This window comes from Stomoxys calcitrans, chromosome 2, assembly GCF_963082655.1.
Source record: "Stomoxys calcitrans chromosome 2, idStoCalc2.1, whole genome shotgun sequence".
In the NCBI taxonomy this organism is placed as follows: Eukaryota; Metazoa; Arthropoda; class Insecta; order Diptera; family Muscidae; genus Stomoxys; species Stomoxys calcitrans.
The window spans coordinates 48,588,809-48,601,851 of NC_081553.1; the positions used below are offsets into that span (position 1 = coordinate 48,588,809).

The 13,043-nt window shown below is 39.9% G+C and overlaps 1 protein-coding gene across 3 annotated transcripts in view; it reads left to right on the top strand.

Annotated features, from left to right (window-relative positions):
* Positions 1-13,043, top strand: part of LOC106087032 (protein toll) — a 472,358-nt gene that overhangs the window by 26,944 nt on the left and 432,371 nt on the right. For all 3 annotated transcript variants that reach the window (XM_059363764.1, XM_059363765.1, XM_059363766.1), the window contains one exon: positions 6,206-6,452. The gene's annotated coding sequence lies outside the window, so the exon portion shown is untranslated. The remainder of the gene's footprint in view (positions 1-6,205; positions 6,453-13,043) is intronic.

The following is a 13,043-nucleotide window of genomic DNA, read 5'->3' on the forward strand; positions in this document are numbered from 1 at the left end:
GTTTTGCCCACAAAAATTCCTCTTCTTCACACACAGCCCAACGATTTATGTGAAGTTTTTTCGGTTTTGATTAACCCAAAGATTGACCCATTTTTCCCAATACGGGCGTGTTGGCCAAATACTGGATGTTGCTGTTGTGGTTCTTGTTGTTGTTGTTGTTGCTTTTTATGCTGAGTGTGGCTTAAAATTTCTTCTTCTTCTTCAATAATCGAATGTGGGTGTTAGCCATGGTTGTTTGGTATTGGGTTTGTTTTTTTTTTTTGCTTTGGGCCACTGATTTGTTGGTCTGGTCATTTGGTTGTGGCTAACAGTGTTGCCAATGACTACAAATGACTCATAGAAAAAACAAGTAAGAGCGTGCTCTTCACTAGGGTTCGCATCTGTCGAGTTCTTTGCGCAGTATCTCTTTTTAGGCAAACAAAAAAATAATAAATTAGGACGGAGGAGAAGGAGGAGTTATAGTTCGATTCGGGGCTCAAGAAGAAAATCGGGAGATCGGTTTATATGGGAGCTGTATCGAGCTACAGATCGATTCAGACCATATTTCACACATAAGTTGAAGGCCATGGGAGAAGCCGTTGCACAAAATTTGTGCCAAATCGGATGAGAATTGCGCTCTCTAGAGGCTCAAGAAGGCTCAAGGCGATGGCGACCTATACCAGGTTATAGACCGACTTGGACCCTACTTCGCACAAATGTTAGAGGTGATACCAAGAATTGCGCATTCTAGAGGCTCAAGAAGTCAAGACCTAAGATCGGTTTATAAGGCAGCTATATCAGGTTATGAACCGATTTGAACCATACTTAGCACAGTTATTGGAAGCGATATCAAAACACTACCCGCAAAATTTCAATCAAATCGGACGAGAATTGCGCCCTCTAGAGGCTCATGAAGTCAAGACCCAAGATCGGTTTATATGGCAGCTACATCAAAACATGGACCGATTTGGCCCATTTACTATCCCAACCGACCAACACTAATAAGAAGTATTTGTGTAAAATTTCAAGCGGCTAGCTTTACTCCTTCAAAAATTAGCGTGCTTTCGACTGACAGACGGACGGACATGGGTAGATCGACATAAAATGACATCACGATCAAGAATATATATAATTTATGGGGTCTTAGACGCTTATCTCGAGGTGTTGCAGTTACGAGGTTTTCAAACATAAAAAAATATCCTTGCAATTTTAATCCTACTGTCTGATTAACTGACAATAAATGCATCAATTTTTAAGAGCTTTATTGCCATATATATTTCTTTGTAATTTTCATAAAAAAAATATCCTTGAAATGGCAACCCTGTTGTCCGACTGTGACATCGCCCCATGTGGCTCAGTTTGTATGGACTTTGGTTTTGTTTGTTGTTCACCTCTGTTGGCTCTCAAAGCTGCTGATGGCGGTGTCCACATTGTCAATTATTAACGCGTGTCCATAGTGGCAAACAAAGTGAAGAGGTACCACCAGCCTGTTGTTTGGTGATGGCATTTCGCTCAGCTGCTGCTGTAGGTGGAAAAAAGGGCAGCATCGTTTGTTGTCATTAATAAATCGCTGGGGTATAGTTTGGCCAAAAACTGAAGAAAAAAACTCCATAACATGTTGCGATCGTCTTTTTGCCAGTATTTATGGTCTTGTAGTGTGAGGGGGCTTTTTTTTTTTGTTTTACACTCTCATTTTTTTACTCTCTCCTTCTCTTTTTTTCTGCATGGCTTAGTGGGTCGTCAATGTTTAGTCATCCGTATTTTCTTTAGTCTTTGCTTTGGCCTCTTATTTTATTATTCGTTCTGCTTTTGACATTTTCAGCTACTTGTACTATTATTATTTATTTATACCTATCTTCCTTTTCTTTTTTTTCGTTTATTGTTACTTTCAAAGCTTGTTTGCAAACAAAACAAAGTCAAATGAAAAAAAAAAAAAAAAAAACAAAACAAATAATAATAGTAACAACAATAATACAATAATAACAGCAACTCTCACTTTGACGCATTCAAAACAGAAGAGTTTGTTTTGAGCTTTGCCTGTTTTGATGCTCAGTTGTGGTGCTCTAATGAAAAAGAGCTGCTGTATTTGATTAGCCATTGGAGTTGCCATACCAAGTGTGAGTGTTGAAGACTTAAACAGAATGAAGATTTAGAATTGGTTGAATTTTTACGAATTTTTCGCTTTCAAGAACAGTTTGCTTTGAGCTAAGTCTCTTTAAATGCTTAGTGCTCTAATAGCTTAAATCGGACAGCACTCCTTGATATGTGAGAAGTTTGCTGCTGTTCCTTAATTGATTGTTCTTGGACAAATTTGCATTGCTCTAATCAAGAAGAGCTGCTGTGTTTGATAAGCCATTAGAGTTGCCATACTAAATGTGCATGCAATTTATTATGATTGGCTTTTGGAAAAGTCGATTAGGGATAATTTTGAACGCATAGATGGCATTGTATTAACTGCCTTGGAACCAAGACTGCGAAGTCCAGCAATTTTGACTCGACTCCGACTCCAGGCAAATTGATCGACTTCGACTCAGACTCCCGAGTCGACTCCGGGTACTTAAAAATTGTATATTTTATACCCACTACTAAAGAATGGGGGTAAAACCCAACCTGGGCAATATGGGTATCAAATGAGAGGTATTAGCGAGTAGGTTACGAATATGTAAAAACAAAAACTAAAACATGGGCCCGGCAAGGACCAACGGGATCTTGAGAATTTTGGACCCCCTTTAACCCTGGGTAATATGGGTATCAAATGAAAGGTATTAAGGAGTAGACTACGGCGCTTTTTTCCTATTTAAATTTTGAACCAAAATTTAGGAGGAGGAGGTTGATAATGAATATGAAGATATCATATCGTAGGTGTAAAGGGAGCCCACATTTAATATATAAACCTGAGGGCATTAAAACGTGGTTGCCATACAAAATTTCAAGGTCATTTTTAAAGGCAACATTTCACAGAGAAATATTAAACACAAAATTTAGTTGATATATTTCCAAAATTTTTCTAAACGAAAGGTTAGGTTAAGTTGTAAAGAGGTTGCGTATGATAATCCGCCTCATGCCACTAAGCCAGTAATCGGCTTGTTGGGAGCTCTAAAAACTAAACAGTAACCTTGAAAAAGAAAATTTTAAATAAGAAATTCCTTGCTACTTACGAAATCCTTAATTGGTTCAAAATCCTAAGTTGGTTCATGCCTGGCATTGTGGGCCTACCTAAGTACCAATGTCTTTTAGCCCCAAAAGCCGGTCAATGACATAGGAAATGCTCCAACATCTCACCATCGTCCCCACATGCCCTATTTGTAAAAGTGTGCTCGTAGTCCTATGTGTCCTGTTATGATACCTAAAGCTATTCCGACCTCCTTCTTACTTCCTTTCAGTAATAGCCTCGTTCTCTCACAATCCAGATCACCCCATAGGAGTTTCGCCCTCCTACCGTCTGTTTCGTTGTTCTACAGTTGTTGTTGTTGTAGCCACATTTTCATGTGGAGGTGGCAATTCAAGTCAAGGTTCTGTAGGTGAGAAAACTCATTCCGGTCCAGAGGATCGATCGCCGCGGAAACAAGTTGGCCATTGGTTATTTAAAGGCGCCAATAACTCGCCTTGTCATATGGAGCATCATAGGCTCTCAGTATTTGTGCAAGAACCGGTGCTGCCTGACCTCTCACTGAGACTCTCTGCTCGATACCGCCGATTGTCTGCGACTGCCGTTGCAGCTACTCTGTATGGAGCTTTTCACAATCCGCAACCTGTGGACGCGCCCGGTAGCTCCCAGCTAAGCTTCTCGTGACAGCAATGAACACCACACAAATTGGAGTTCAATATTCCAGCCTATGTGATGCTCACAGCTATCCCGTGCTGGGCACAGTGTTACATGCGCGTTTGTCGCCCACGCCCTTTATTCAGATTGCGCCAAGCCGAAGGGCTTCGGGTTAACCAAGTTTATTGATGGCAGTCCTCTGGTCTTTCGTCTGTCCTCTACTCTGTTATGGCCCGGCATCCAAACGATGCGGATTTTGCCATCCTCAGAGAAAGCGTTAATCTCCTTCTTACCCTGCAAGAATGTTCGTGATTTGCGCTTACACCGCGCCACTTCACGTGGTTTATTGATGGCAGTCCTCTGGCCTTTCGCCTGCCCTTTCATTCCCCCCTACTCTGTTATGGCCCGGCATCCAAACGATGCGGATTTTGCCATCCTCAGAGAAAGCGTTAATCTCGTTAACTCGACGTTAAAGCGTTAAGAACTGCAAGAATGTTCGTGACTTGCGCTTACACCACACCACTTCACGCATTCCGTGATCGTCCGGATCTCCACCTGCAGGACCATATTATGGTCAGGCAGTCTTAAACAGATCCTTGATCTTGGTTTCTCAATGTAGACTCCCCAGGCCCATTTTGTCCTCTAGCCTTGATCCATCCGTGTAACATGTTCCTCCATATGCCAATACTAGAGTCCCGTCAGTCCAAGACTGTGCCGCTGGCAGCAGTGCTTCGCATTCGACCTCAAGTGTCGTCTCATCTATCCGATCGGAAACATCTTCCCTTTCTCACACTTAATCTGTAAGTCAACGAGTTGAATATCTAGAATAGTCTCCAGTGTCCTAGCGGGCGTGGGCGTAGGAGGCCACTGTTGCGCAGAGGCTAGCATATCCGCCTATGACGCTGAACGCCTGGGTTCGAATCCTGGCGAGACCATCAGAAAAAATATTCAGCGGTGGTTTTCCCGCCCTAATGCTGGCAACATTTGTGAGATAGCACTGTGGTACGCCGTTCGGACTCCGCTATAAAATGGAGGCCCCTTATCATTGAGCTTAAACTTGAATTGGACTGCACTCATTGATATGTGAGAAGTTTGCCTCTGTTCCTTAGTGGAATGTTCATGGGAAAAATTTGCATTGTCTGTTTGCTGAACCTGTTGTATGGTCTTTATGTTGCACTTTTTATCCATAGCAGTCCACCAAACTACTGAGGTGTAAGTAAGTATTGGTCTAATCCTACTTCAGGTCCCATTTCGAGCCTACAGACCGTCTACATAGTGTCTAAGATCTGTGAGCCTTCTCAGTATGCTCCTGAATGTGACACTTCTAATTCACTTTCCTGTCCAAGATCACACCCAAATATTTGACCTTGTGAGATATCGCTATCGTTTTATTGAGGAAAAGTTGTGCGCCCACCTTAGTCTTCCTCGTGAATAGGCATATTTCAGTCTTCTCTAGGTTAACATTGAGACGAAAATTTGTGCAAATTTGAACAAATTGTTGCTGGAAGTCGTTCGCGTACTTTATTTGCCAGCACAGAAGAGTGCGAAAGTGCTTGAGAGCGTGTAAAAATTTTGAGAGTGTGGCAATTGGGGAAAACCTCCAGTAGAAATTTGCAGCAGCGAACAGCTGTTTTTTGAAAACCAGCTGTTTAATTCATTGTTTTATGAAAACCAGCTGTTTGAAGAGACTAATGGCTTCTCTTACTCTCCTGCAAATTTTCACTGGAAAAGTACGGGAACAGACCAACTATCTTTACGTGTCATATGTACTCGTATGTGTTTGGCTGTAGATTTCAATAAAACGAGGAAAATTAAAGAAATTAGAATTTTGAGGTTGTTTTAAAGGCGGTTGAAAGGTCTTTTTATACAATTTCGCATAAAAGTAAATAAACATTAATAAAAAAATTCGAAAAATATTCTTTTCTACAACATTGCATTTTTTTATATATATTCGACTACTTTGTTTGGATTTGTTGTTTTTGGTAATCATTGTTTATTTTTTCATTCATAATTTCTTTTCGGAATATCTTTGCGGGGTTTTTCCCTCAAACTGGGCATAACCAATTGTCCAAACATGTTTTTGTATTAAAAACTAGCTCATCTTACATACTAATTAGCCCACTTTAACCTCATTCTCTTTGCCAGTGGGGGGAATTTTATATGGGAATCTCTGGTTTTTCAAATGAATCTGCATTAACTCATCTCATAACGTTCTACGTTTTTATTGCTTATCTTAATTCACATCTAATTAATATGTTAATTGAGTTTATTGATTTTGTTGTTTTTATTCGCCAAACCCGTTATCGCCTATTGAAAAAAAAAATATTAGGGATTTCCATTTCAACAGCATCAGAAAACCGCAGTCTTCTCCACCTTACTCCGCCAATGTGTATGACCTTTTCTTCTTTTAGAAAAAAACAACAAAAATTTATTTTGTTTTTTTTGTTCTCTCTTTTTTTGCAGCGGATTATATTTTGCGGTAAGACTGACCTTAGCAGCGTTTATCCACTCCATTGAATAGTGTGGATAATCTGAAACCACAAATGATACGGTTTTTCGATTGCCTGTCCATTGTACTGAAAATATAAAAAGAAAAACAAGCCATTTATTTGATTAAATTTTCTATTCATTCATCGAGTAAAAAGAGGATTAACCTTCGCATCTAGGCAGCTGAGCTGAGCTGCATCAGTGCATAACATCTCCAACAAAGGTAAGTTTGTAGTAAATAGACATTTGAATTTAAGAAATACTATATTGATTAAATTTGCTTATACACCCAGAAAAATTAGTCTGCTAATATCAACAAACACTGTCTGCTGATATTAAATTAAAAATTTTAAACTTTTAAATAAATCCACATTTTGAACTTCTAAACAACGATTAAGGCGTTTGCTATATATTATATATCTAAATATAATTCGATCTAAATCATATTTAGAGCGGATGTCGGAAGGCTTTAAATACCTCGCTGTTTGAAATTTAAGCAAAATCGGACAAAAAATAAAGCTGAATCATATTTAGAGCGGATGTCGGAAGGCTTTAAATACCTCGCTGTTTGAAATTTAAGCAAAATCGGACAAAAAATAAAGCTTTTATGGATTTCGGACCCCTTATCGGCAGATCGGTCTATATGAAAGCTATATCTAAATATAGTCCGATCTAAACCACATTTAGGTCAGATGTCGGGAGGCCGTAAACTATTCACTGTTCCCAATTTCAAAGAAATCGAATAAAAAATAAAGCTTTTATGGGCTACAGACCCTTTATCGGGAGATCGGTCCATATGGCAGCTATATCTAAATAAAGTCGGAACTAAACGATATTTAGGCCAGATATCAGGAGGCTCAAAACTACTCGCTGTTTCAAATTTCAGCGGAATCAGATAAAAAATAATGCTTTAATGGGCTACAGACCCATTATCGGGAGATCGGTCTATATGGCAGCTATATCTAAATATAGTCCCATCTGAACCATATTTGGGTCAGATGTCGGGAGGCCGTAAACTAATCAGTGTTGAAAATTTCAGCGGAATCGGATAAAAAAAAAACCAATAATGGGAATTAGACCCTTTATCTGGAGATCGATCTATATGGCACCTATATCTAAATATAGTCTGATCTGTACCATATTTGGGTCAGATGTTGGGAGGCTTAGAACTGCGCACTATTCCAAATTTCAGCGAAATCGGATAAAAATAAAGCTTTTGTGGCCTTCAGACCCTTTATCGGGAGATCGGTCTATATAGCAGCTATATCTTAATATAGTCCGATCTGTACCATATTTGGGTCAGATATTGGGAGGCTTAGAACTGCGCACTATTCCAAATTTCAGCGAAATTGGATAAAAATAAAGCTTTTGTGGCCTTCAGACCCTTTATCGGGAGATCGGTCTATATAGCAGCTATATCTAAATATAGTCCGATCTGAACCATATTTACGTCAGATGTCGGTAGGCTTAAAATAACCCACAGTTTTAAATTTCAGCGAAATCGGGTAATAAATAAAGCTTTTATGACTTAAGACCCTTTATCGGGAGATCGGTCTATATGGCAACTATATCTAAATATTGCCCGAACTAAACTATATTAAGGTCAGATGTCGGGAGGCTTAAACAAACTCACTGTTTTAAATTTCAGCGAAATCGGATAAAAAATAATGCTTTAATGGGATAGAGACCCTTTATCGGGAGAGCGGTCGATATGCAGCTATATCTAAACATAGTCCCATCTGAACCATATTTGGGTCAGGTGTCGAGAGGCAGCCTGAAACTACTCACTGTTTTAAATTTCAGCAACATCGGATAAAAAAATAATGCTTTAATGGGCTACAGACCCATCAGGCAGATGGGTCTATATACAACAGATATTACAACAGACGGACGGACTGGCACCCGGACATTGTTAAAACGCCTTAGAATTTTACAACGATCCGAAACATATACACTTTGAAGGGTCGAAAATTGATATTTCGATGCATTGCAAACGGAATGACTAAATGACGACGACTATATGGTGGGTAAAAAAAATGAAATTGTTGCGCTTTGTTTGTTTGTTTGATTGTGTAGGTTGGCCTGGAAGGAAATATGGACTATATAATTTTGTGAAATCAGAAGGGGGGCGGACCCTCCCCTTTATGCCAAAAATACCATCCAAAATCAAAATTGGACCGATCGAAACAATATGGGTATCAGATAAAAGGTATTGGAGAGTAGAATACGAATGAAATATTAAAAATTGAGTATAAGTATCCAGCGGGTCGCCCTAACCCCAAAACTCCCCCAAACGGACATATTGGACGTTCATACCAACATAGGGCTCAAATGAAAGGTATTCGGAAGTAGATTACGAATCTGGCTTATAAATTTAGATCGAGGTATAGGGAGTCACCCCACCCCCCAAAAAACGCCACAAATGGGCCAATGACCCATTATGACTATATGAGACTCGGTTTGGTTGTTCGTTACGTAGAATCAAAAATGGCTGAACCGATTTTCATAAAATTTTCTCAGATTGAGTAGGTTTGTCTCGAAGGAAACATAGGATATATAATTTTTGGTTGTCGGATGAGGGCGTACCCTCCCCCTTACGCCAAAAACTCCACCCAAAACCCAAAAAGTGGACCGATTGGAACAATACGGGTATCATATGAAAGATATTAGAGAGTACAATACGAATATGGGTATCAGATGAAATATATTAGAGAGTACAATACGAATATGACGTTCGAAAATTGACGTTCATATCAAATATAGCGCAGAGCTTACCATGTTCGCCTATGACGCTAAACGCTGGGGTTAGAAACCTGGCGAGACCATCAGAAAAAAAAAGACGAACACGTACACTGAGGCGGCAGCCCTTGCCGATGAAGATTCCATCGGGTCAATCCGGTACGTGCAACCGGCTGCCATGGGATTGCATTTGAAAGCTCCTACACTTTCTCCCCACATGCCACAGCAATCTGCAATAAAGTCAAAAGTAGAAACAAGGTCCTCAAGTCACTCGCTGGCAGCACTTGGGGTGCAGACAAAGAAACCTTGTTGTCCACGTACAAAGCAATTGGCCGGTCTGTGGTAAGTTATGCAGCGCCAGTGTGGTCACGTCAGCTTTGTGACACGCAGTGGAATAATATTCAGATCTGTCAGAATGCCGCCCTCCGAACTGCGACGGGCTGCCTCCTTAGTTCTCATGTGGACCACCTCCACCAGGAGACAAAGATCCTACCAGTGCGAAGACATAACTACATGCTGTCTAAGCAATACCTTTTGGGCTGTTATCGCAGAAATCATCCAAATTATCATCTTGTGGATAGATACCCACCGCCCAGAAGCCTTAAGGTAGATCTACATGATCTAGAGCGTGAGGTCCAGCGCTACAAGAGAGAACCTCTAGATCAAGCGGCATATCAAGCGGGTCTGAACAACATTCATGCAGACACGGTAGCAGACGCGTTAACTGGCTACCGGGTGAATGTAGTCCTTGGAGAACGACCGCCACCCATTGCACCCGAAGAAATCGACCTCCCCCGGCAAACCAGAGTGATTCTGGCTCAATTACGTTCCGGCAGATGCAGCCGCCTCAATTCCCACAGAGCTAGGATTGATGCCGACGTGCAAGATGTATGTCCCGACTGTAACCAGGGACCCCACGATACACGTCACCTGTTTAGCTGCCCGGCCAGACCCACTCGACTCAGACCCAGATCCCTGTGGACGCACCCCATCTTAGTCGCGGAGTTCCTGGGTCTTGACACTCAACAGAATCAAGCAGACGAAAGATAGTACACAATAAACTGCTACAACAACAACAACCATCAAAAAAAATTTTTCATCGGTGTTTGTCCCCTCCTAATGCTGGCATTATTTCTGAGGTACTATGCTATGTAAAACTTTTCTCCGAAGAGGTATTGCACTGCGGCACGCCGTTCGGACTCGAATATAAAAAGGAGGCCCCTTATCATTGATCTTAAACTTGAATCGGACTGCACTCATTGATATGTGAGATGTTTGCCCCTGTTCCCTGCCCCTGGAATGTTGATGGGCAAAATTTGCATTTACATATCAATATGGGACTCAAATGAAAAGTTACCGACAGTAGATTACAAATATGGCCCCATCCTCAAATACCCCCAAATGGGCACATTAGCCGGCCATGGCTACATGTCACTCAAATGAAATGTATTCGGGTGAGAATTAAGAATATGACGTTAAAATTTGCGTTCAGGTCTAGGTGGCGCTTTTCCTCCTAAAAATACATCAAATAGTGTAATTGACCCATTATGACAATATGGGGCTCAGGTGAAAGGTAATTGAGAGTAGAAACCAATCTGATATCCAATTTTTGGGTCAATCATCTGGGGGTACGCCCTGAAGCACCCCCTAAACTGATCTTCATATCCGATTATCAATGGAATTTTTGGGAGTAAAGAACAAATTTGATATCTATTTTATGGGCAAAGTGCCGTTGCCCTCCCCAACCACAAAACACTCTCCAAACGGTTCATATTTACCGACCATGGCAATATGGGACTCAAAATAAAGGGATTTTGGACTGGAGCACGAGTATATTATCCATATATGAGTCGAAATGTCTGACGTGCCGCTCCTAAAAAGCACTTCTCTTTAGCCTAATTTTTAAAAACACCAAATCTCAGTGATTGGTAATGCGATTCTTGGACCCACAAATTTAGTTAAGTTCAATACGCTATGACAGAACAATCGTTCCACTAACCGAACTCAAAATCGATTTACAAGCGCTTTGATCTTCTGCTCTACTTCGCTAAGTTCTAACACCTAGTTTTTTTGCGAATTTTTTTATCTTTAGATCTTTTCTGTAAGATTGCTCTGGTAAGCTCGTAAAAGAGCGCTGCTAAGTGAATGGGTTTGTGTCTCTGCTATTTTAAGTTGACTTTATCTTAACGGACATCATCCATCGCACCAGCATCCATCCTTTGATCCAATAGATCGCCCTGGCAACCTTTTAAAAATATTTTATTACAATTTTATAAAAAGCGCATCCCACATTGAATGTGTTGTGTGATCTGGGGTTCTCTTGCCATTTTAAAAAAATATTCAATCATTACGCTGATCTAAAGAGAAACCAAAAAATATAATGAAATAAATGATCTTCGTCCTAACAGGCAAAAAAATCTTAAAAATGAAGAAAAAATTCTTGATTTTTATAATCTTTCCTTTATATTTTTTCGGTATATTTTACCGTTGGAAAATTAGAATAGAAATAAGCAATTAATAACACGTCCATTACATCCAATTTTAAGCCACAATTAATTTTGTAATATTGTATAGAGATAATATCGCCATCGATACTGGTGTTGTGTCTACTCGGTATTATAAATTCATATGGTGCCCATATGACAGGAAATTATTAATCACTTAGAAGGCAAACGACATGCCGTATATAACCTTATCCTCTCCCCCCCCCCCCACATTTGAGTGGGTAATATTCTAATTATTTAAAGGCTTCCTGCTAATGACCACTGATTATCTGTTAAACCAACAACCCAATCGGTCAATTATGGATTTTCAATTTGAACGAAAAAATGGGGCATATTCTGCCATGAATGTTCTCATACCAAAAAGAGGTGGTCTTATCACCAAGATTGTCCATTAGATATGGATGTTAATTACCTGGTCTTTGTTTCAAATCTATTTAAATATGTATGACATAAGTCCAGCAATCCTGTAAAGTAATGTCATGTAATGCAATTATTATCGCTTAGTCCTTGCTCTATTGGTCCTCTGGCTTTATTTATTCTACATGAAAAAAAATAAATAACTCAAATGAGTGACATTAGAACAATGACCTATTAGTAAACCATGTCTATGGGTTAGTTAAAAGTACAACAACAACAACAACAACATGTTTATTGAAAAACACTCTCATGGATGTATGTGAAGGGGAATTGTAAGGGTATGTCTTTTTTTTTGTCTGTTGCCAACTCAACAGTGTGGGAGTTCTTTAGTGTCTCGCCCTACCTCCCTCTCTCACTGCAATAGACTGACTGACCTCATTGTCATTATCATTGAACAGAACATTGTGTGTTGAGAGCAAGGAATGGAAATCACTTGTCGTCGCTGTGTTGACCTAAATCTCTTTCAATATTCATGAATGACTAAATGAAAGAGGGAAAAATAGAATTGAAATCTTTACTTAGAGCATATCAATTAACGGACATGGACAATTTAACCAGACTATGAGTGAGATGGAAATCAACATTTTCTCTACAGTAGGACATTTTAAGAACGATTCGCAAGTATTACAAGGGATCTTAGGGAACTCATTGTGTAAGATTTCAGTGAAAGATGGTTGAAACAAAATTAGAATTTTTTCTCAGAGCCATTAAGTCTAGAATAATATTCAGTGCACCAGACAGCTCGTCTGTACCCTTCCCCACGGGAAATGTGTAGTCATTTGCCCCAAATATACCATCCCTAAACGGGAGAAATAGTTACCTGTCATAGGACATTTCCTACGATTTTTAATAATTTTTTAAAAGGTCCGTTAAATATATGTTATCTTCCTTAAAAATGCTTGCAAAGTATGCTCATCCTTTTCAAACTGTCCCAGGACCTATCCTACGGTGTTAGAATGGTGGCAATTCGTCATCTCGAGCGACAAACCCTTATAAAAGTGATAGGTTATTTGAAAAGCAGATGAGGCAGTGCTTGGAGTATTTGAGAGAAAGAATCTTCGTAAAATATATGGAGCAGTTTGCGTAAATGGAGAATATAGGCGACGTATGAACCACGAGCTGTATGAGCTGTATGACGACGACAACATAGTGAC